Below are 21,699 nucleotides of genomic sequence, written 5' to 3' on the forward strand. Positions count from 1 at the left end.
CTGACTCCTGACTTCAGATGGGCTGAGCTCCAGCTGTTGTAGCCACTTGGGAAGTAACCTGTGGATGGAAGGTCTCTATAACTCTGCCTGTCAAATAAATAAATGAATAAATAAATAATTTTAAAGGAATCATTTACAGGTTTTTTGTGTTCAAAATTATACATGTGTAAGGTCCCTGGCAACCACAGCTGGCACACAGTAGGGGCTGTGACCACAGCCATTGGAACCATGGAGATGGAATATGGAGACAGTAAGGACTCCCCTGGATAGGGAAGGGGATGGAGGAGACCACTGGGGAGAGGCAACTGTGACAGAAAGAGGAAGAGGGAGGCAGAGCTGGAGGTGACATCAGGAGAAGCAGGGACAAGGGGCTCTCTGCAATGCCCACACTGGGTGGAGGACACAGCTGTGGTGTCTATCAGCTGCCACCAGGTCACACCATTCCTGGGCCCATCTCTTGTCTCCGCCCGGTGCTCCTGCCTGGGCCAGGCTCCCTCACCGCCAGCGCCCCCCACTGTTGCTGCATCATCAGCTGAGCAATCTTGCCTCATCTTCCTTCCTGTCCCTGATATGGCAGAAGCAGAGGGACAGGAAGCAACTGCCCTCGCCAGCAACCTCCCTCCTGCTGGGGCTGCCACCCAGGCCGCTGGGGAAAAGGTCAGCCTCTGAGTTTCAGCACTTCAGAATGGGGTGACCTCAGCACCCTGAAAGGGGATGCTGGCAATGCAAGTGGTGGTTGAACCAGCTGCACCACAGTGCCACTGCCCTCATACTTGGTTTAATGCCCAGGGATCACTGTTACGGAATTCTTCGTGATTTTTGAATGCAGGGTTCTGCAAATTAGGAAGTTGCTCCTGGCTAATTTCAGTGCAGGTTATTGAATCTGCTGGCTGGCTGAGAGTAGCTATGCAAGGTAGGATCCAATCAATATTTTGTTAACATGGGACATCAGAGGCTTCAGGGGTCCCAAGGGAGTCATTTAAGTACATTCGTATAGGATGCTGCTAGCAATAAGAGACAGAGAGGAGGATAGCAAGATGCTCACACACTCTCATTGGATACTAGGGCTGGGGGTTGCCCAGCCAGTCAAACAGGCAACCTTGGCAGCCACCTTCTGCCATCCTCCTACCTTACCAAGGGCAAAGGTGTCTGAGGTTCCTCACAGCAAGCACCTGTACAACACATCTCTGGATTCCATCTTCTATATGCCAGGCCAGAGGCCAAGTGTGGGCCCAGGAATACACAAGTTAGACCGACGGGGTCGCAATAGCTTCAGGACATAGGTAGTGCATGGTAAAAAACAGAACTGCCCCCAAGTCCCTCTGTGTCCAGATCCAGTGGGAACCTGGTGGACAGATTAGAACCAGCATTGTGGTACACTGGGTTGAGCCACTATTTATGAGCACCAGTTCAAGTCCTGACTGCTTCACTTCCCATCCAGCTCCCTGCTACTGTGTCCGGGAAAGCAGTGGAAGATGGGCCAAGTGTTACGGCCCTGCCATGCACATAGCAGAACGAAGTTTCAGGTTCCTGCTTTAGCCTAGTAGTCCCAATGGCTATTTGGGGAATAAACTCACAGATGGAAGATCTCTCTTACTCTGTCCGTCTCTTTTTCTAACTCTGTCTTTCAAATAAATATTAAAAAATAACAACAACAACAATAACAAAAGAAATTGTAGCAAGTGGGCTAAGCTGCTACCTGTAATACGGGCATCCCATAGGAGCACTGGTTTCAAATTCAGGTGATCCGCTTCTGACCCAGCTCCCTGCAACTGGCAAGTCCTCATCAGACGGCCCAGAGCTTGGGCCCGTGCCACACACGTGAGAAACCTAGATGGAGTTCCAGGTTCCAGGCCCTAGCCACTGCAGTCACTTGGCAAGCGAAACAGATACGCAAGATGCTTCCCACTCCCCCTTTCTCTGTAATTCTGCCTTTCATAAATAAATAAACTTAAAGAAAAAATAAGTCAGAATTGCCATGAGAGCAGCAGAGCAGATGACTAAGTGCTTAAGTGGCCTGAAGAGCTAGCACAGACCAAGCAGATGGAAAAGGTCTGCTTCTTCCAGCTCTCAGATGTAAAACGCCAGCCTAGCAAGTAGTCTGGGGTGTTTGGGGCAGTGACTTGAATCCTTGGAAGATATGGAGCCTTCCAAGGGGTTCCCAGAGGCTTTGGGGGTCCTCCTGCTGGCCTGAGGAGGAGGGAGCCTTCACAGCTCTCCCAGGAGGAACACGGTGACCTTGCTGGGCTGCACAGTGACCTTGCAAGGTCATGGAGAGTGGGGCCCACCCACAGCGAGAGCTGACCAGCTGTGTGTAGCCTTGGCTTCCAAGACCACTCACACTGTCCCACGGTCTGCGGCTCCTGCCTCAGCTTCCCCAGCCTGCACCCGCATTGCCCAGCTCTCCTTCGTTCCCAGGCCTTTCTGGAGTGGCCCTTGGGGGAAGACCTGCGGGTGGCCCAGTCTGGCAGGTGGAGCCGGACCACAGAAGAGGCCCCTTCTGCATCCGTCTCCGGCCACCTGTCCAGAGGCCTCAGCTCTTCCAGACAGCTGGAGAGTGCCCCCTCCCCACGCCTCTGGCTGGAACCCCAGGTTGAGGGGGCGGGGTGTGGGAAGGCGCTGGAAAGCCAAGGCCAGAGCGGAGGCTGGGTGTGCAGGCACAGGAGGGGGAAGGGGGCTGCACTCTGGAAGGCGCCTTATGGAGTGGGAATTAGGGGTGGGATCAGAGCATGGAATGTGGACTCATTCTCCTGGGGGCACAGCTGTTTATTTTGATCTCCCAGGCAGCTGCTGCGAAGGCCTTATCTGGGGGCCCCATCCAGGCTCCACCTCCTTTCTCTGTTGCTGGGCTGGGGAGGCAGACACTGCAGGATACAGTCCTACTTCCTGCCCTAGCCACCTTAACTGCCGGCCCTGCTCCAAGGCGCAAGGAAAAATGCCTGCCCCACTTCACACACTTTCAGTACTCAGACACCTGGCCCCTCCCCAACTCCGCCCAGGACTGCACACACAGAGCTGGGGTGGGCTAGTTCTCAGTCTCCCCTCCCCCCACTCTGCACTGCCTCAGGACTTAAAGGGCTGGCATAGGTGGGAAACTGGGGCAGAGGCAGCTGTGCAGGCCCCCCACTCTGCCATCACCATACCAAGCTCTCTTCTGGGCCCAGGCCCTGCACTCCTCCCACAGCCTTGTACTTGACCTACACTGTTTCTCAGGAGATGCTACAAAACTAATAAGACCAATGTCCTGTGCACTTATGGAAACATAACTAGTGCCATTTTCTATTTACAATAACTGGAACATTTGAAAAAGGGGGAAAATGTTAAAAACAAGCAAACAAGCAAACAAACAAACAAAAAAAAAACCAAAAGAAAGCTCTCACTTAGTTCTAGCACTCTCAAAAACAATCACTGAGGGCCCGGCACTGTAGCCTAGTGGTTAAAGTCCTCGCCTTGCACACGCCAGGATCCCATATGGGTGCCAGTTCTAATCTCTGCAGCTCCACTTCCCATCCAGCTCCCTGCTTGTGGCCTGGGAAAGCAGTCGAGGATGGCCCAAAGCCATGGGACTCTGAATCCGTGTAGAAGACCTGGAGGAAAGTTCCTGGCTCCTGGCTTCAGATTGGCGCAGCACTGGCTGTTGCTGTCACTTGGGGAGTGAATCATTGGACAAAGATCTTCCTCTTTGTCTCTCCTCCTCTCTGTATATCTGCCTTTCCAACAAAAATAAATAAATAAGTCTTAAAAAACAAAAACGGCTAGGACTGGCCAGATCAAAGCCAGCAGCCAGGTACTTTAGCCAAGTCTCCCACATAGATGGCAAAGGGCTTAAATACACGGGCCATCTTCTGTCGCCTTTCCAGGCACAGTATCAGGGAGCTGGATGGGAAGCAGAATAGCCCAGACTCAAACCGGCACTCGAATATAGATCCTGTGTCACAAGCAGCATACTCACTGTATTACAACAATGGCCCTCCAACTTAAAAGAAAAGAAAAAGTATCTATTTATTTAAGAGGCTGGGAAAGACAGCATTCTCATCTGCTATTTCATCCTCAAATATCTGTCATGGCCAGGGCTGGACCAGGCTGAAGCCTAGAGCCTGGAGCCAGGAACTCAATCCAGGCCTCCACATCCGTGCAGGAACTATGACCTGCTGCCTCCCTGGGTTTGAATTAGCAGGAAGCTGGAATTGGAAGCAGGGCTGGACATGGGTACTCCAAAATGGCAGACAAGTGTCCCAACAGTTAGGCCAAATGTCCTTCCTTCCCACAATGATTTTAAAACACGTTTAAAAAGATTTGTTTATTTTTATTGGTAAGGTAGATCAGATTTATAGCGAGAAGCAGAGACCAAGAGAAAGCTCTTCCTTCCTCTGGTTCACTCCCCAAATGACCACAATGGCTGGACCTAAGCCAATCCAAGCCAGGAGCTTCTTCTGGCTCTCCCAAGGGGATGCAGGGTCCCCAGGCTTTGGGTCATTCTTCTGTCCTCTGAACTCCTTCCCTTCACTTACTTATCGGAAAGGCAGTCACAGCGATCTTCCATCTGCTGGTTCATTCCTCAAATGGCCACAGGGGCAGGAAGTTGAACTGGGAACACTCCAATATGAGTGCCTGGTGTAGCAGGCTGCAATTTAACACATTGTGCCACAACAACTAGCTCTAAACTGCTATATTCAGACTTTCCCAGGGCTGGCACTGTGGTGGGTAAAGCCACTGGCTGTGGCATGGGCAGTCCATATGAGTGCCAGTTCAAGTTCAAGTTGCTTCACTTCAATCCAACTTCTTGCTAATGTGCCTGGGAAAGCAGTAGAAGATGGCCCATTTGGGACCCTAAATTCATACGGGAGACTTCAAAGAAGCTCCCTGGCTTCAGACTGGTCCAGCCTAGCCTTTGTAAAGCCATTCGGGGACTGAACCAGCCAACGGAAGATATCTCTGTCACTCTGCTGTTCAAACCAATTCACTAACTAAAACATCATTATAGGGCCCAGCGCGGTGGCGCAAGTGGTTAAGGTCCTTGCCTTGCACGCCCGGGATCCCATATGGGCGCCGGTTCTATCCCGGCAGCCCCGCTTCCCTTCCAGCTCCCTGCCTGTGGCCTGGGAAAGCAGTCGAGGACGGCCCAAAGCTTTGGGAACCTGCACCCGCGTGGGAGACCCAGAAGAGGCTCCTGGCTTCGGATTGGCAGAGTATCGGCCGTTGCGCTCACTTGGGGAGTGAATCATCGGACGGAAGATCTTCCTCTCTGTCTCTCCTCTCTGTATATCCACCTTTCCAATAAAAAAACCCAAAAAACCATAATTATAACTTTCTACCAAGAAGGCCACCAGCAGGACACGAACACCAACAGATTCTCTGCTGTGTAAGACATGGCTCAGGTCACATACCTTTGCATATATGTGCCCTATCACACACTTGGTGCCTTTCTGGATGTTGTAAGGTCCGATCCCCTTGGTTACTGTACTGCTGCTTCCTTCGGGGAAATCTGCCTTTCCCCCAGAGCACACCCAGGAGCCAGGCTGGCAGGCCTGTTCCTCGGAGCCCTTCAGTTCCTGTCGTGCCCAGCCGGGCAGCTGGGTTAAGCTAGCTGCCTTCACCTCCTACCGGTTCCTCTGCCCAGCCCTTAGGCACTCCAGCAGTTCCTGCCCATGTCCAAGCCTGGTTTTCACCAGTCTTCCAGATGACTCTCAGTTCTTGGCCTTTTCCCAGTGAATTCCTTTCGCCTTAAATGGGACGGTCCAGTTTTGTCTCTAACCTTGAGAAGACTGACACCTGCCTAGCTTTGCATTTTCTGGTTGCTGAGTCGGGACGTTTAACCGGCTCATGTGGTCAGGAAGCCAACCAGTAAGTTTTTAAAAACTTTAAAAATGAAACAATAGTGTAGAGTAAAAGAGAAAATAGTGAGCAAATACTACTTAGAGAAACTTGTACACATATGGGTACTTGATTTAAGTTCGCGGGACACAGAATCGAAGGTGTAGTTTGGTATAAACATTCTGAAACTGCATACTCACAGCACCTGCTAAAAGTTCATGCAAAGTGTGTAACATGAAAAAACTACGTATGAATTTCAAACTTTTGTGTCCATAGAAGCTTTTCTTCTAATCCATTTCTACAAATTTATGAAACATAGTTTTAAAAAAATTAAAGATAAAGTGAGAGAGAAAGGAAAGGAGATCTTCCCAAATGGCTCCAACAGCCTAGGCTGGGCCAGCCCAAAGTCAGGAGCCAGGGGCTCCAGTTAGTCTCCCACGTGGGCTCCAAGTACTCAGAAACTTGAGGCATCATCTGCTGCTTCCCAGGTGCCTCATCAGGGAGCTGGAACAGAAGTTGACAGCCTTGGACAGATGGACACTTCAGCCGCAAATGCCAGTATCTCAAGAAGCGGCTTTACATGCTGGGCCACAAGATTTACCCCCAAACACTCCTTAATGCTCTGCTGTGTTGGTATGCGTGTGTATACAATGAGTTAAAATGAGAACATCTCAGTTTTGAAAACTAAAATCCTAGCTAGGCTTGAGGTGATTGAAAACGAAGAACAGAGCTCTCTCTCCTACACGTTGCTTGTATTTCCCCCCATATCTTTCGTGCCTACACTAAATACAAGTATACATACTTTCTTGCCAAGAAAAAGATATGTTTCCTTTCAATGTTTATTTCTCTTCATCTATCTGGAAAGCAGAGCAGGAGAGAGAGAGAGGTCTTCCATTTGCTAGTTCCCTCCCCAGACGCCTGCAAGGCTGGGCCAGGCAGAAGCCAGGAGCCTGGAATGCAAGCCAGGTCTCCCCTGTGCACGGCCGAGACTCGCGGACTTGAACTCCTGAGCTGCGGCTTCCCGGGATACATGTGTAGGAAGCTGGGAAGGGAGCAGCGTGGTCAGGACTCAAGGTAGTCCTCTGCTGGTCACCTGCTGAGCCCGACACTTGGACATGACATACTACAAGGTCCACCCACTAGTTCTCATCTATCTGTAGCTTGACAACTGTCACTGTCCTTTAGTTAAGGGTGCCTCCTGAAAACAGATGTTTTTTTCTCTCCTGATGTTAAACATTCTTATTCATGATACCATCATTCTGCCAGTCACTCAGGCTGAAAACAACTCAGGGACAGTCCTGGGATTCTCTGCTCTGTGCATCTGCCACACATCTCCGAAGGCACAGAGCCAAGGAGGAGGGATGAGAGCAGCCAACCTGAACACGGGACCCACGCCTCATCCTAGAAGTATGCGGGGCACCTCGCGGGGCAAGGGCGGATGTCTTCATACCTTCCGACCAAGTAATCACTCAGTCATGTTGCTTCTCCCATCACAGAACTTTGCCAAAAACACCCACTCATGATCATTTCTCCTGGTATCATCCCAGTTATATTTTTTTTGAGGGCCTGGTGTGGTAGCCTAGTGTCTAAAGTCCTCGCCCTGCACGCACCAGGATCGCTCATGGGCGCCAATTAGCATCCCAGCTGTTCCACTTCCCTTCCAGCTCCCCAGCAGTAGAGGACAGTCCAAAACCTTGGGACCCTGCACCATGCGGGAGACCTGGAAAAAGCTCCTGGCTTCTGACTTTGGATCATTGCAGCTCTGGCCATTGTGGCCATTTGGGGAGTGAACCAGCAGACGGAACATTTTTCTGTCTCTTCTTTTCTCTGTAAATCTCACTTTGCAATAAAAATAAACTTTTTGTTGGAAAATCATATATACAAAGAGGAAGAGAGAAAGGCAGATCCTCCATCTGCTGATTCATTTGAAAGGCAGAGCGAGAGACAGAGATATTGAGCTCCCACTTCGCTGGTTTACTCCCCAGGTGGCCACAACAGCCAGCAGTCAGGAAGCAGAAGCCACATCTGGATCTTCCACATGGGTGCATGGGCCTGAGCAACTGGGCAATGTGCCACTGCTTTCCTAGATACATTAGCAGGGAGCTGCATTCAAAGAGGTGCAGCTGGGACTGGAACTGGCACCCATATGAGATGCCAGTGTGTCGCAAGTGGCAGCTTTAACTGCCTTGTCACAATGCTGGCCTCTACAGCCCTTTTGGTATTGCACATGGATTCACTCTTGCCAAGTCTGTTATTCTACCGCTGCCCAAGAAATCATCTTCAGACCAGCACTGCAGTGCAGTGGGTAAAGCCGCCGCCTGCAACCCCTAGCATCCCATATAGTAGCCAGTCCCAATCCCAGCTGTCCCATTTCTGATCCAGCTCCCTGCTAACAGCCTGGGAAGAGCAGTGAAGTATGGGCTCAAATGTTTGGGTTTCTGCTACCCAGGCCGGAGTCCTGTAAGAAGCTCCTGGCTCCTGGCTCCAGCCTGGCCCAGCCCTGACTGTTGAGGCCATCCGGGGACTGAATCAGCAGTTGGGAGACCTCTTTCTCTGGCCATAACTCTTCACTTTCAAAGAAATAAAATAAACCTTACAAAATAAAATCATCTTAAAACAGTTATGATCACATCACTTCCTAACTGGCCAAACTCCCAACCCACACGTTGATTTAGCTTTTTCATCACGAACCCAAACGTGCTTTCCAAGGCCATGTCCCCCCAGGCTGGTGGTGCCCCTTTACCAGTGACTCGTCTGAGCCTTCCCAGGCAGCAGCACGCAGTGCAACAGACTAAAGTAGAATCAGCCAGGACAATCCAGCTATCTTCAATAAAGTCAAGCCTTAAAAAGTTTTGCAAAAAATGCAAAACCAGGCCATGCTTCCCATTCATTACTCTTGTTTTGCAAAACAGAATCACCATCTTACCAAAACTCCAATGCTCATGTTAATAAGCAACATGTTTTACTGTTAAAACAAATAATAAGTACTTATAATATTTCTCTTATTTTTATAGGGAATTGATAATCAGGGCAGGCGTTCGATAGAGCAGCTAAGACACCACTAGGGACACTTGCACTGCAAACTGGAAGGCCTGGGTTTGAATCCTGGCTCTCCTTCCCATCTAGCTTCCTGCTAATGCACACACGGGAAGCAGCAGGTGAAAATGCTTCGGTGCCTACCCATCCACATAGTAGATCCAGAATGGGTGAGGGATGAGTCAGGGAGAGGAGACATCTGTCTGCTCATTTCTATCTTTTAAATAAGCAAATAATAATAATACCAATAGCAAAAGACTATAAAAACAAAGGTTCGGCCTGGCACGGTAGCCTAGCAGCTAAAGTCCTCACCTTACACGCACCAGGATCCCAGGTGGGCACCGGTTCTAACCCCTGAGGCCCCACTTCCCACCCAGTTCCCTGCTTGTGGACTGGGAAAGCAGTCGAGGAGGACCCGAGGCCTTGGGATCCATGTGGGAGACCTGGAGGAGGCTCCTGGCTTCAGATTGACTCAACCCCAGCCCTTGTGGCTTTTTGGGGAATGAATCATCGGACGGAAGGTCTTCCTCTCTGTTTCTCCTCCTCTCTGTATATCTGACTTTCCATGAAAATAAATAAATGTTTTTTAAGAAGTTCTTTGGGATCCCCGAGATTTTTTAGGGTACAGAGTGTTTCTGAGACCAGAACGTTTGACACTTCACATGCCAGTTTATGCAGACATGGAGTCTAAAATGACCTGTTCTCTCCATTCTGTATTCTTTTTGCCTCAATGCATTGCTAGACTTTAAAACAAAATTAAGATGTGGTCATATTAAGAATAATTATTATTATAGAAATAACAGTAAGAGATAAACATTAGTGTAGCAGTTAAGCTACCTTTGGAGAGAACTACTTCCGATATCAGAATGCCTGGGTGTGAGTCCCGCCCGTGCTCTCCATCCCAGTTTTCTGTTAATGTGCAACCCAGAAAGCAACAGGTGAACAGGTGATGGGTCCCCGCCACCCACATGGGAGTCCTGGCCTGCTGCCTCAGCCTGACCTGGCCCCTGCTGTCACAGGTGCTAAGCAATGAGTCAGGAAATGGAAGATTTGTCTCTCTCTGTGCCTCTCAAATAAAATGAACAGAGCTGTTTTTCAAAAGACTTTTTAAAGGGCCCGGCACAGTAACCTAGTGGCTAAAGTCCTCACCTTGCATGCACTGGGATCCCATATGGGCGCCGGTTCATATCCTCGCTGCTCCACTTCCAGTAGAGCTCCCTGCTTGTGGCCTGGGAAAGCAGTCGAGGACGGCCCAAAACTTTGGGACCCTGCACCCACATGAGAGATCCAGAAGAAGCTCCTGGCTCCTGGCTTTGGATCAGCTTGGCTCTGGTCTTTGTGGCCCCTCGGGGGAATGAACCAGTGGATGGATGAACTTTCTTTGTCTTTCCCCCTCTCTGTAAATCTGACTTTACAATAAAAATAAATCTTTTAAAAAATATATATACACACACACACACATATGTATATATAATAATTACAGAAAGAACCACCAGAGGCCCTGTGATGTGGTCCAGCAAGTGCGAGTCCTGGCTGTTCCACTTCAGGACGAGCTTCCTGTTAATGTGTTTGGAAAAGCAGTGGGAGATGAATAAGGAGTTCCAGGCTCCTGGCTTTGGAATTTAATGCCAACCATCGAGGCCATCTGGGGAGTGCATCAGTGGATGGAAGATCTTTCTCTATCACTCTTTAAATAAATAAATCTATCTTTGTTTTAAAGACTTATTTTATTTTTTTTATTGGAAAGGCAGATATACAGAGAGGAGCAGAGACAAAGAGGAAAATCTTCCGACTCTTGATTTATTCCCCAAGTGATCACAATGGCCTGTGCTGAGCCAATCTGAAGTCAGGAGCCAGGAGCTTCTTCTGGTTCTCCCACACTGGTGCAGGTCCCAAGGCTTTAGGACTGCTTTCCTAGGCCACAAGCAGGGAGCTGGATGGGAAGTGGGACTACCAGGATTAGAACCGGCGCCCATATGGGATCCCAGTATGTTCAAGACAGGACTTTAGCCACTAGGCCACAGCGCCAGGCCCAATAACTCTACTTTAAATATATATATATATATATTTATTTATTTATTTATTTTTATTGGAAAATCAGATTTTACAGAGTGAAGGAGAGACACAAAGGAAGATATTATGTCCACTGAATCACTCCCTATGTGTCCACAACAGCCGGAGTTGAGTCAACCTGAAGCCAGGAGCCTAGAGCTTCTTCTGGGTCTCCTATTTGGGTGCAGGGTCCCAAGGCTTTGGGCCATCCTTGACTGCTTTCCCAGGCCACAAGCAGGGAGCTGGAAGGGAAGTGGAGCAACCAGGACACAAACTGGCATGCCTACGGGATTCTAGTGCGTTCGAGGCAAGGATTTAGCCACTGAGCCATTGCTTTAGGCCCACACTAAGAACTCTCTGGAAGACTGGCTTTCAGGAGAATGCTCACAACATTCAGAGAAGCAAAAATAGCACAAAAACTCTTAAAACTGCTTCTAAGTAGTTTCTCATCAAACTCATGCCTCTTTCATTTCCTCCAATGGCACCTTCGGGAACAAACCCGGCTTACCCAGCCCCAAGCAGCCACACATCCCTCCAGATTGCCACAGCCCTACTGCTCATGCCTCAGCCATGGCCAGGTTAGCCCCCCACAGCATGCAGGTGGAAGCCGCATGAGCACACAGTGAACTGCTGCAGGTTCCACAATATCCGACAGGGGTGGGGGTCGAGCCACTCCAACCACCTCAGCATTGTGTGTGCGAGGTGGCGTCCTTCCTCCAACCCTGGCTGAACACAGCGCTCAACGCAAGACTCCTCCGTGCACACTGGCCCTGCTGGAGGGGCGCCCAGCTTAGCCACATTGTGTTTTGGGAGCAGTGTAAGGAGCTTGTCCCGGTGACATTGATTTGCATTCCAAACTCAACCCTGCATAGCATGTGACTCTGCTGTACCGAAGGAATGAATGTACACAGGAGAGGCCCCCCGGGCCTGACTCCCAGACACAGCTGCAGGAAAACATCAAGCGGACAAGCACTGCCCTCTGGCCCAGGGCCTGTGGCATCCACTCAAAGCCAGGGTTATCTCTGCCCACTTCTGGACCTTGAAGACCAAGGTCACGGATCCAGCACTAGGACCCAGCTTCACCACTGGCTCTAGAGCTGTGCCCTTGGCTGCTGCCCTGGGTGCCACACCCCTCCCAGAGCTAGGAGTTCTGGGGACGGGCAGGGAAAGGACAATGGCTGTTGGCTGGGAGCCTGAGGGGAGAGGCTTGTTTGCACTGTCACGGCAGCTGGGGTGGCTGTGGTCGGGCTGATTCATCCAGGGCTTGCCAGATAGGTGAGGGCTCCAGCTCCACCTGGCAAAGCCCACGGTCACCAGCGTCACCGGCGCTCACTGCTGCTTCCTGCACCAGATTGGCCTGCTGAGGCAGGGCTGGGCCAGGCCCTGCTCCTTCCCTCTTGTCTCACTTGGTTCCGTGGAACATCCTGGGGTTCCAGTGGGGGACACTGAGGTTGTAGGGGGATTCTGAGCTTGCTGGTGGACTCATATCAAAATGCTCCCATTGTGCGCGTCCCACACAGAGGCAGAGCAGGAAGGGCCTGGCAGCCTGCCTTACTGGTCCAGGAGCAGGGCCTCCGGACAGTCTCGGACTCACACCTGCACATGTGCTCATGCATACACACACACACACACACACACACACACACACACACACACACACACAAAAGCTCACATTGTGACGCAACCAATGACTTCAGGCAAGTTACTTAGCCTTTGGATCTCAGTTTCTTTGTAAACTAAGGAAACAGGATTTCGTATGAGGAAGAAATGAGAAATGAATGAACAAATATATATATGTATCTATATATATATTCTTTAATAAACTTTCAGCTACTTACAAATGGTACAGACAATGAGTCTACCTCTGGATCTGGCTCATAGAAGTGTGGTGCGAAGACAGGCTGTTCTCACCACTCGTGTCTTTAGGGAAACAGCCACATGTAGGGAAACAGATGAGGGCTCAAGGGCAGGTGCTACAGGGCAGGAGGGCTAAAACGCCACCTTGGATGCCACTTCCCATCCAGCCCCCACAAAGGCGCCTGAGAAAGCAGCACAAGATGGCTGCCCAGTCCCCTGTTCACGCAGGAGATTCCAGGTGGAGCTCTGAGCCGCTGGCTTTGGCCTGGCTCAGCATTAGGGGTTGCAGACATTTGGGGCATGGACCAGTGTGTGGAAGACCTGATCTTATCACTCTATCTTTCATGTAAATAAATCTGATAGAAGAAAGAAAAAAAAAAGAGATGAAGGTTCATAGAAAATGCACACTATTGAGTTTCCACAAATGATACCAAAATGACTTCCCCAGAGCTGGGTCAGAGGACAAGCCTGGAAGGAGCAGGAGAAAAGAAAAATGGACCACCCAGGAAGCACCAGGTTCAAGTCCAGTGGCTGTAAGGCAGAGGCCAGACCCAGGCCAGTTGAAAAAGACTGTCTCCTCTGGAGATCAAGAGGCCTGCAAGAAAACTTCAGCCAATCCTAAGCTCAGAAGTCAAATCAGGGAAAAGATGGAGACTGCCCCCAGGACCTGTTGGCACCAGCTGATTGAAAAGAACATTAGAGAGGGCCTGGAGAACCCAGAACATTCTACACCCCGCCTTCACTCAGCGTGCATCAGAGGCTCCATAGCAGAGGGTGCTCAGAGAAAAGCAGGCAGGGTGCAAACAGCGGCCTTGGATCTCAGGCACTGCTCTGCGGGAAGCAGCACCACCTCCCCTCACCACCTCCACCAAGATCCAGCCATAGTTCTGGCCAGCTGCTGGCCAGGGGAGACTGAGCCCTTCCCGGGGCCTCACTCATGGTCATTTCCACACGGCCCTGAGTAGCAAGCTTACTGAAGAAACAGGGGCTGATGTAAGATTCAGTGAGTGAGACCTTCCTAGCAACAGGCAGATGAGTGGAGGTCTCATTTCCCCCACCCCCATCCTGCCTTCCCCCTGGAGCCCAGGCTCTGCATGTACTGGGGGCCCCCCCGGGCTCCAGCTTCCTTTCCCAGAACTCAGGGAACCCAGGGGAGGGCACGGGGAGGAGCAGCCGAGAGCAGAGAGGCCAGAGTACAAGAGGGAGGGTGAGTTGGAGCAGAAAGTGCTGGGGCCAGAACTGGGAGTTTCTGGGACAACCCCAGCTTCAAGGATTCCATCCAAGTTCCTGACCACAGGCCAGAGCGTGTGGGCTGGCTTTGATTTTAGAAGCAGCGTGAGAAGCCATAGGTGGGGAGGCGAGGAAGGAAAGCAGGGCTGCCTCTCTGCTCTTGGAGAGAGCATGCCTACCCCAGGAGGGCCACCTGGGATATGACGACAATGGCAGCAGCTGTTACCCATGTAGGGCCCTTGGCAGGGGTTGGCGTGTTCTCTCGTGAGCCAAGGGCAGTGTGGACTCCGTGGTCCTGTGCTCCCTCTCAGAGGACTGTTATGGGGACATGAAAAGCTAGCTTTGGCCTCCAACTGGTATGGGCTATAGCTTATCCTTGCCATGTCCTGGGAAAGCAGGGACTACGCTTCTGCCCACTTCACAGAGGAGCTGTTTTGCCCAGGACCCAACGCAAGGTGATCTATCCACAGAGCAAAACCCTCATGGCCACGCCATGACAGCACAGACTTATGGCCACATCTGTAAACTTTCTGGGCAGTGGTGGGTCCAGTTATGCCAGTGGTCAGCAACACAGATGTGCATGCGAGCCACTTAACCTCTTGGCACCCAGGTTTCCTTTGTGTTTAACAGCTGTGCATCTCCTAAGGCTGTAGTAGCTATTATACTGTGTTAGATCCTTGGAACCACTAGTTGCAGCCTGGTCTCTGGGCCAGGCCTCCATGCTGCCCTCTAGCTGGGGGGCTTGCAACTGCCCTCTGCCTGATCGATCCTCATCCTGCCGGTTGTCTCTCTCTTTCTAATGGTCCCAGGACGACTGAGCAGATCGAAAGACACTACCACGGCCTCCTCAGCTCTCTTGCCTTGGGGGTGGCTGGGGAGCGAGGGGGGAGGGCGAGGGGAGTTCATTCAGGCTGGGAGAACCGGCCGGGCTGCACAGAACAAATAGTTTTTAATAGGTGGGGCTCTAAGATGCCACCGGGTGCAGATTAGGCCATAGGAGGGTCCCCCACAGGGGCCATGGCCTTGCCCTCTGCCCTAGACAGGAATCCTTCTACCGCAAGGGCAGCAGAAGGTCAGGCAGCAGGAAGACAAGGTGTGGGAGGGAACGTGAGATCAGGGCTGAGCCTGGAGGAAACCCAAAAGCACATTTTATAGGGCCGCTGTCGGGCCAAACGTGGCTCTTGCGGCCCTACGTGAAAACACGCGGCCATGGGGTGGGACAGAGGCCTCCGGAAACCAGCTGGCGCCCGAGGGACGGACCAGGTGGCGTGCTCCACACCGCCCAGCAGCCTCGGAGCACACACTGGGCAAGGGCGCCCCCTGGTGGGCAGACGGGACAGCTGCTTTGGCCCGAGTCCAGGAGCAAGGGAGAAGCAACGGGACAGAGGCAGAGGAGAGGGGCTTCCAGGGGAGAGACTGCACACGCGCTGGCCTCGCCCAGATGGAAACTCACATCTCGGATGCGGGCTGGGCAACGGCCTGTCAGTCGGTGTGATCAGCTCCTATTGCCCCCCACCCTCCAGCCCAGAGAGGTTTCCAAGCTGAAGACAGTTCCCCCAAATCTTTCCACATGCATCTGCGTTCCAGAGCCTGACTTCAATCATGTAACGCTGCATCTGCTTTTCACATGGATATATATATATATTAACATATATGTTCCTTACTGGGGGGGGGGGGAGCGGAAGGCAGATTTACAGAGAGACAGAAAGATCTTTCATCTGCTGATTTACTTCCCAAATGGCCAGAGCTGAGGTGATCCAAAGCCAGAACCCAGGAGCTTCTCCTGGGTCTCCCACACGAGTGCAGGGTCCCAATGACTTGAGCCATCCTCTGCTGCTTTCCCAGGCCACAGCCAGGGAGCTGGATGGGAAGTGGAGCAGCCGGGACAAACTGGTGCCCGTATGGGACGCCAGCACAGAGGCAGAGTATTAGCCAGTTGAACAAACTTCCTGGTCCAAAATATATATGAACTTTTAAGGAATCCTTATAGATTTATTTTCCTTATTTGAAAGCAGAGTTATAGAGAGAAAGGGAGGGATGGGAGTGGGGGTTAGATCCCCAGATGGCTGCAGTGACTAGGCCAAGTGGAAGCCATGAGCCAAGAGCTGCCTATGGGTGTTCCACGTGGGTGTAGGGGCCCAAACACTAGAGCCATCCTCCACTGCTGCATTCTCCGCATATTAGCAGGGGACTGGATTGGAAGTGGATCAGACAGGACTTAAACCAGTGCTCATGTGGGAACTTGACCCTACAGGCAACTTTTAATCAGCTATACCACAGCACCGCTCTGTCCTTTCCAATTCTACCCCAAGCTTTCCCCACTCGATACAAGCAGTGTCATTTATTTTATTTGAAAAGCAGGGAGATGGGTCTCCCCTTCACTGGCTCACTCCCCAAATGCCTGCAACTTCGTCCAAGTCTCCCATGTGGGTGTCAGGGACCCGACCACTGGAGCCATTACCTGCTGCTTCCCAGGGTGCGCATCAGCAGGAAGCTGGAATGGGAGCAGAGCCACGACTCGTTCCCGAGCATGCTGATATGGGATGCGGGCATCTCAACCAATGGCTTAACTACTGAACTAAATGCCCACTTCTACAAGCATCATTTTAAAAACATCTATGGGCCAGAGAGGTGCCACAATAAATAAAGCTGCCACCTGTGACACCAGCATCCCATGTAGGCGGGGTTTACATCCAGGCTGCTCCACTTCCAATCCACCTCCCTGCCAATGCACCAGGGAAAAGCAGTGTAAGATGGCCCAAGTGCTCGGCCCCTTGCCACTCACGTAGCAGAATCAGATGAAGCTCTTGACTTTCAGCTTGGCCCTGACCCAGCCCCAGCCATTGTGGCCACCTAGGGAGTCAACTCATGGGTGGAAGTTGTCTCTCGCTTTCAAATAAATAAGTTAATCTTTTTTTTTTTTAAGTCTTTAGATCTCAACCTCCCTATTGTTGAAGACACAATACATCAGAGAAGCTGTTGTTTACATTAGCAGGGAATTCATTTGGAAGGAGACAGTCTTGTGGATCAGATGGATTCATGTGCTGGACTCCCACTCACTCTGGATAAGTTTCCCTACTTTTCAGTATCCTGGTCTGTGAATTGGGGTTGGAGGATCTACTACCTGCAGTCGTGCCATTTAATGACACAGTTGGTGCAAAACGCCATTCAGCTCTAGGTGAGCTAGGGGCTCTAGGTGAGCCCCTCTGAATTTAGGGGCTGTAGGGAACTCTCTGGGGGGGGGGGCATGAAGGAGGAGAGAGGGAGACCTCCTGGAACTGGTCATTTTTTTAGGGGTGTCCCTGGCCACCAGCAGTCAAGCGCAGGTTTTGGTAGCTCTCTGAAATGCAGGTTTGCCAAAATAAATATGTAAGCTCCAATTACCCGCTTGAAAGGCAGAATTACAGAGAGAGACAGCAAGAGAAAGAAAGATACCTTGGGCCCAGTGGGATTGCTCAATGACTAATACCTCACCTTGCAAGTATCTGGATTCCATATGGGCATCAGTTCATGTTCTGGCTGAACCAATCCATCCAGCTCCCTGACTGTAGCCTGGGAAAGCAGCAAAGGATGACTCAAACCCTTGAGACCCTGCACCCACATGGGAGACCTGAAAGAGGCTCCTGGCTCGGGGCTTCAGATCAACTCAGCTCCGGTCACTGCAGCCACTTGGGGAGTGAACCAGTGGATAGAAGATCTTTTTCTCTGTCTCTCCTTCTCTCTGTATCTCTGTATTTTCAATTTAAAAAAATCTTATAGAAGAAAGAGAAAGAAAGATATCTTCCATGCACTAGTTCATTCCCAAAACACTGCAACAGCTAGGTTGGGCCAGCTGCAGCCCAGTGGACCACCCAGGTCACCCTCGTGGGTGATGGGGCCCAACTCCCCAGGCCGCTGTCTGCTGCTTTCCCAGGTGCCTGGTGAGAGCTGGCCTGGAAGTGGAGCAGCTGGGATTGAAATCAGTGGGCACATGGGTTACAGACAACAGCTTAACTCAAGATTTAAAATTTAAATGTCTCTGTGGGCAAGATAAACAGAACCCACTGCTCGGCAGGAAAAGGGAAACTTGGCAAGGGCCCCAAAACTTTCCCCACCCCAAACCTCTCTCAACTTCCTCTTGCGGTTTCTCAAGAGTACAACCTGTCCTGTACAGGGACACCACTGCCTGGGTGGGTGGGAGGCACCTGAGGGTTCACCCTTACCCCACCCTGCTGGCGAGAAAGGTGCATCCTGCCCACACAGGGAAGGGGCACTGTGCACAGTGCTGGACCTTCCTGTCCTGTTACCTGACATCTCCAGGGGCCACCCCCAACACAATCCCTCTCTCAGAGGTGCCAGGGGTGGCAGGAGGGCCCTGGCCAGCAACTTCGTTTCTGGAAGGAGGTGGAGAAAGGCTGGAGTCCCGGCCCTGTGGTCTGGCTCTCCTCATCGTCCAGGCCTGCTGGAGGTGCTGGCCCCAGACACAAAAGCAGCTTGGGATGTGACAGCTGAAGGAGAGAGTCGGTGAGGATCTGATGCCTCTCCAGACTGCCCTCCTCCCTCGGCCACCTCGCTAGAATGTTCCTCCTGGAATGTGGACTCTGAGGGTTGCTACCAAAAGATGAAAAAAAACCAGAGGTTCAGTTTTCCCATGTCTCCTGATCCCGGCACATCACAGCCATGCTGAGTCCTCTCATGCTCCTGAACTTGGCTGCGGTTGCTTGTCACACATTGTTTCCCTCTCCTTGGTGTGGCTCACACACACAATGCTCGGTGCACAGAGCCTGCTGGGCTCTCTGTAAACACTGCTAGCACCCACACTCTGCCACCAGAAGATCATCGCCCACCCCTGCTACAGAACTGGGTCACCCAAGGACTATGGGGCCCAAAGGAAGCCCCCAAGCCCCTGGCTCACTGTGGACTACCTTAAGAGATCAGCACAGGGTCTCCTCAGTGGGGCGGTCTGGGTTTAAGTCCCAGCTCTGCCACTTATTTCTTGCATCCTCTTTAGGTAGCTTACTCAGCTTCCCCTGTCTGAGTTTCTGCATTTAATCCTGATGCCTGGAATGAATGTTGAGCCTGGGGACAGACAGGGACCTTGCTGGAATCCTCAGAGATGCTTTCTTTTCTTTCTCTTTTTTAAGCTACAGCTTGTTAAGAAGCTAGCAGGAAGTGGCTTGTTGTTGTTGGAAAGGCAGATTTACAGAGAAAAGGAGAGGCAGGTCTTCCACTGGTTCATTCGCCAACAACCGGCTTCAATAGCCCAAACAGGAGCCTCTTTCTGATCTCCCACAGGGTACCAGGTTTGGGCCATCCTCTACTGCTTTATCAGGCTACAAGCAGGGAACTAGATGAGAAGTGGAACAGCTGGGACACAAACACACTCATATGGTATGGTGCTGGCAGGATTAGCCAGTTGAGCCATTTACTCCAATTCCTAGATCCACTTTCAACTTCAGACACCAGAGGGATGGATGGACGCTCCCTCGGTTTACCAGGTCACCTGCCCCTCCCCCCAACACCTGGACTTGGCCAGGCACAGCCAACAGGTACCCTCAGGATTCGCCAATGCCTGTGCCAGGAAGCAGAGAGCAGAAAGCACTGCAGGGAAGCAGTGGCGAGCCACGTATGCACCCAAGGGTCACGGAGATCAGGGGCAGAGAGCCAGGACCTGTTCCAGGAACCAGCCGGGAGCCCAGGTGCAGGATGTGGCACCTAGCACGGCAAGAACCTTCCCACTGCACCCAGCTGGGGGATTCCTGGCTTTATGGGAACCAGCTCAGAAAATGGCCTTTCCGTGGATTCATTCACGTGCACCTCCTCTTCATACCTTGGGCAGTGCGTTACCAAGAGCAGGAGACGTTTTTGAGTCAAAACTGGAGCCCAACGCCCCAACACCACAACTGCTCCTCAAGCCTTCCCATCAATTTCCCGACCTGGAGAACCACTCATCCTTGCTTCTGAGTCCAACTCCCAGCTCCGTTTCTCTCCGACGGGACCCCGCCTCCCCAGCCAGTGCGAGCTCTCAGCTCCTGTCCCCACCGCGCGCTAACCCCCGCAGTGGCTCTGGACACGCGCTCCTGTGCCGTCGGCATCCCAGGCCAGGCACAGGGCAGATGCTCAGCCAACCTGTTTCCTCAAGTACCGCTCTCTGAAACGCACCCAGAAGGCGAAAAAACCATCCCTTGAGGACCCACGGACCGACGTGAAAACGGGGCAGACCCTCCCTCAAGTCCACGTCCTCACCAGAGGGTGAGGGTCCGCCAGGCAAGGAGCGACCCCCTAGCCAAACCTCGCACGGACACTCCCACACACTTCGGGCCCAGCCTAAACGGGGAGGGGACGGCGACACCACATCTCCCGGCTGTGCCAAACCCCCAAGCCTACCTCACTGGCAGGTGAGACCGGTGGAGTACCGACCGACAGACGCCCCTTCCCGCTGCCTCTGGCCTCCGGTGGGGCGAGGCAGGATGGGGTGGTCGACTTTGCGCTGCCGTGGGGAGCGAGCGCACCCCCTTCCCCAGGCGCCCAAACAGACCGAGGCTCCGCCCCCGCGGCCGCGGCGTGTTTACAAAGTCTGCGGATCCCGAGTTTGAAGCTGGGCAGGAAGTGGGGAAGAAGGGGCGGGGGAGACAAAGGGGGCTGGTGCACAGCCGGGCCCAGGCTGGGTCCCGATCCCGCCCACCCCGGGCGCCCCAGGTAAAGGGGCGGCGTCGGCTGCTCAGGTGCGCCCTGCCAGCAGGCTCCACGTGCGCGGGCTCGGCCGTGGGGGCTCCTCAGGACACCCACCGCCCAGGGCGCGACGATTTGAAGTTTTAACTGCGCTTCGAGTGAGCACCGGGCCAGACCCACACCTCCGCCCCGTCTCCCTTTCCCCTAGTCTGTAACAGGCACCTCAGTTTCTTCTTCTCTTTTTTTTTTTTAGTATTTATTTTATTTTATTCTTTTTAAATGGATCATTTTTTTATTGTTATTAACATTGTATTATGTGATACAGTTTTATAGGCACTGGGGATTCCCCCCACACCTCCCCCCATAGTGGATTCCTCCACCTTGCTGCATAACCACAGTTCAAGTTCAGTTGAGATTCCTTCATTGCAAGCATATACCTAGCATAAAGTCCAGTATCTTATTGTCCAGATAAGTTCAGTGGCCTTTTGGGGAGACCTTCTCTGGTCTGAAAGTAGAGCTAACAGAGTAAAGTTCCGGTCAGTTAAAAGCCCCAACAAAACATCAGCATCAATATACAACGTTATGGAATTAATTGACATAGTATTGAGTAAACAATATGTTAAAAATAATGCAAGTTCAATTCTTCAAAACATCTGGGTTGAGACAGTATAGGAACAATCCACCTCTCCTGGCTTTTCCCTGATCTAGGCCACATGAGGTGCACAGGTGTTGTAGCTCTGCTTAGTTTGGTCTGCATCCCAGTCCATGCTCTCCAGTGGGAGTAGCTGTCCAGCAGGGGAACCACCCCCAATGACATTTTAACAATTAAGGTGCATAACTGGTTTGGGGGGAGTTACAGAGAAATCTCTCAAACTTTGGTGATGGGTACTTGTTCTTTATGCTCTATCTAACAGGGTATGTGTGAGTCTTTGATGTCCTATCTTTCTTTATTGTTCTCTGCTTATCTATTCCTATTTGTGTGTGTGTGTTAATGTGTGTGTGTGTGTGGGTGTGTTGAGGGGGAGGAGATTCTGGGGCAACCTTGTTGGTCATTGTACC

At 51.8% G+C, this 21,699-nt stretch overlaps 1 protein-coding gene across 2 annotated transcripts in view; it reads right to left on the bottom strand.

Annotated features, from left to right (window-relative positions):
• Window positions 1–20,527, bottom strand: part of CCND3 (cyclin D3) — a 95,462-nt gene extending 74,935 nt beyond the window's left edge. For both annotated transcript variants that reach the window (XM_040983364.1, XM_040983363.1), the window contains exon 1: window positions 20,356–20,527. The gene's annotated coding sequence lies outside the window, so the exon portion shown is untranslated. The remainder of the gene's footprint in view (window positions 1–20,355) is intronic.
• Window positions 20,528–21,699: the final 1,172 nt, after the last annotated feature.

This window comes from Ochotona curzoniae, unplaced genomic scaffold, assembly GCF_017591425.1.
Source record: "Ochotona curzoniae isolate NIBS_2020 unplaced genomic scaffold, NIBS_Ocur_1.0 contig_3819, whole genome shotgun sequence".
Lineage (NCBI taxonomy): Eukaryota > Metazoa > Chordata > Mammalia > Lagomorpha > Ochotonidae > Ochotona > Ochotona curzoniae.